Genomic DNA, 3,273 nt, shown 5'->3' with positions numbered 1-3,273 from the left:
GAAGAGTCTCCCCTGCTTCACAGTAACACCCTGAAAATGGCTGTGGCTCACCTCCCGGGGCATCATGGGTATTTGCTGGCCAGGCTCCACCTGGTCATGCACTCTGTCTCAGAGAGCAACAACCCACAGGCTGGCTCTTGAATCCTCTGCCTGGAGTCACTCATGTCACTACCATCCACATTTCCCTGGGCAAGGTAAGTCATTCGACCAGACCTGCTGCTAGAATCAGGGAAATGGGCTCCTCCCCCAGGAGTCCAGGCTGAGCCAAAGGCGATGCCAAGTGAGGATACAGGGGCCAGGGAGGGAGGTACATTTCATTGGCAGGCAGTTAGTGTGGGAGGGTGAGTAACACACTTGTGTTGGGACACAAAGAGTGGGGAGTGCTGAGTGGGCTGCTGGAGCCCAGAAGAACGCCCAGGGTTGGAGCTACTGCACAGGGTGCATCGGCCAGTGCCTCAGGGACTGTCACCGACGCCAATCTGTGCTGTGCCACCTAAACCTATTGCATCTGCCAGACGGCAAGGACAAGACATCCCTGCAGGGTTCTGAGGACTCGGCCAAATGCAAGATGCCCCCTCTAGCGCCTGAAAGAGGTCCCTTCTCCAGAACAGCACCCTGACCCAGGCGGGGCTCCTCAAGTGGCAGCGGGGTGGCCACTTGAGTACAGGTCACTCTGCCCAGTGATGACAGGCCCTGCGGTCCCATCCCTGGCTCTCAACATAGCCAGGGGCCCGCTCAGCTGCTGCATTGCCCTCTTCCTGCCGTGTCCTCGCTATTCATTCACCCACTCACTTATTCAGCCAGTATTTAGTCTTTTTTTTTTCATTTTTAAACATTTTGCCTTTATTTGAAAACTTTCTGAAGAGTTACTAAAATACTTAACTTTCTCCACTGTCGATACACATCGTGTGAACTCAGTGATGGGTTCATTCAGTATTTAGTCTTGTGTGCCTGGTGCCCACTGGATGCCCGCTGCGCTGACAGTGGAAGACATGAAGAATTCACCAGGAGCGCTCTGGGAGGGCACAGCAGAGGGCCTGGCTGGGGCGGGGCTTCCCTGAGGACCTGGAGTTCCCAGACCTGCAAAGAAGTTGCCCAGGGGACCTGAAGTTTGGGAGTGAGCCAGAGGCCGAGTTGCTTTTGACCCATGGAGCTCCCTCTGGGCTTCATCTCCTATTCCCTGTGCATCTCCTTAGAGCTTCCAAGCATCCTCGCCCACCCTGGGGTGGGTTGGCGGGTCAGTTAGTAATGCAGGGAAGGCACTTGGATGGTGACTCTGTTGTGGCATCCCTCATCCCACCTGCAGCAACGACTCACACACGCATGCACGCACACACGCACACAGAGGACAATGGGGACTTATGGCCTTGGAGACTTGGGACAGGTAAGGGCTCAGCACATGTGATAGAATGAGCCCTTCTATCTGGACTTCACCTCCTTGGCTGGCTCTGAGCCCCTGGGGAGCCAGGGGGGCCATCTGTTCTATTAACTGCTGTGTCCCCAGCCCCCGGTGTAACTGGGAATGAATATGCCATGCTATGCACAGCTGCCCATATTAAATGGTGAAGATGATTAAATATCTAGACATTTAGAAATAACAGGATATACTGCATTATCAGAAAACACTTGGAAATGTCACTGTTGTGTCAACAGCTGTTTGTCATTTCCTTATTGTTAGTTCCCTGTGGGTAACTTCTGCTATTGCTTCTGGAATTGTAGGAATAATGGGTTTCATGGTGCTCAGGAACGTCAATCTTGATTCCAAACCCATGGTTAATCTGGTCATTTGCATAGGGTTTTCTTCCAGTCTTTCTCCACACATTTCCTATGCATTTGTTTCCAGTTCTAAGTCCTTGGCACACCAAAACTCAGCTGAGGCATTGGGTATGCTGGGCTACTCTGTGCTACAAAGTGCAATTTCAACAGTAATAGGGGTGTGTGTTTTAGCTGCAGCCAAAGCATACATCTTCAGGACATTTTTTAAAAGCTTATGTTTCTTGATGAGTATTGGTATTAAGTATCTGTTATGGTATTTGTGGCTACTCCTGGACTAATTTTTATTACAGTATTCTTAACTTTTTTTCCGAAAGTTTGTTTGATCATCCACTAGCAAATCAAAGACCAGTCATAGAATTCCTGACTGCCCCACACCAATCTGGTAAAAATGCACCATTAACAATAGTCAATAAACTAAAAACAAAGGCATGTTTCCTTAACTTGGAAATACCACTTTAAAATTTAGCCCTGGCTGGTGTGGCTCAGCGGACTGAGTGCCAGCCTACAAACCAAAGGGTCACCAGTTCGATTCCTTGTCAGGGCCCATGCCTGGATTGTGGGCCAGGTCCCTAGTAGGGAAGTTCGAGAAGCAACCACACATTGATGTTTCTCTCTCTTTTCCCCTCCCTTCCCCTCTCTAAAAATAAATAAAATCTTAAAAAAATGTTATTTAAAATACCCTGAGAAAAATTAATTAGTCTTACATTTAAGACTACATTTAGTAAGATTACATTTTACTAAATTAGAAAGTGTCATCTTTATTATGGTCTATTCAATAAAGTATAGAGTATTAAAAATCTTGAAAGGAAATTATAGAATTAAGCTAAGCTGAATAGTGAACTTAATTAAGTAAGTGAATTTAAGTATCTGAAGTAAGCTGATACAGAGGTGGCTTTTTCACTCTGTTAAAAGCGAAAGGACTTTCCTCTTGCTTTCCAGAGATGGGCTTTTGTTTTCTTTAAGCAGTTTGGTAAATTATACTTTCATAAGCAATACTGAAGCATTTATATTTTTCTCCCTACCTATCCCTCCAGAATTTGGAAACTCTAAATCAGTATTATATTTTTAAGGTAATATGTTTATTTGCATGAATCCATTAAGAATCTGATTTTTTTAAATTTCTTTATAATAACACACATAAAGCCAGCTTCCAGTTGTGGTTTTATTAACCAGAACTTTGGCTGGAATGTCATGTCTTAGAGAGACATGCCTGGACTCTGGATGTTACCAGAAAACTCGAAGGAATGAAGATAGACTCTGAAGCCAATATGAGCCCCTTGGAGAAATGGCCTGGTCCCTTGCTTATTCATATAGTTCATGGCAGTCTTTCCAGGGAAGGAGCAGACTGCTTTTCTAGGAGATGGCAAAGGAAGAACATCGAGACATTTTGGATACTTTGAGAACTTGATCTGTAGGCATTGCAGGCAAAGCCTGATGGCAACTGTGTGGCTTGGCTTCTCTGCCCTGAGAGGCTAAATAATGCCCAATCTGGAGAGT

This window comes from Artibeus jamaicensis, unplaced genomic scaffold (assembly GCF_021234435.1).
Source record: "Artibeus jamaicensis isolate MK-2021 breed Jamaican fruit bat unplaced genomic scaffold, CSHL_Jam_final contig_1128, whole genome shotgun sequence".
Taxonomy (NCBI): Eukaryota; Metazoa; Chordata; class Mammalia; order Chiroptera; family Phyllostomidae; genus Artibeus; species Artibeus jamaicensis.
Note: the sequence above shows the minus strand (reverse complement) of the source record.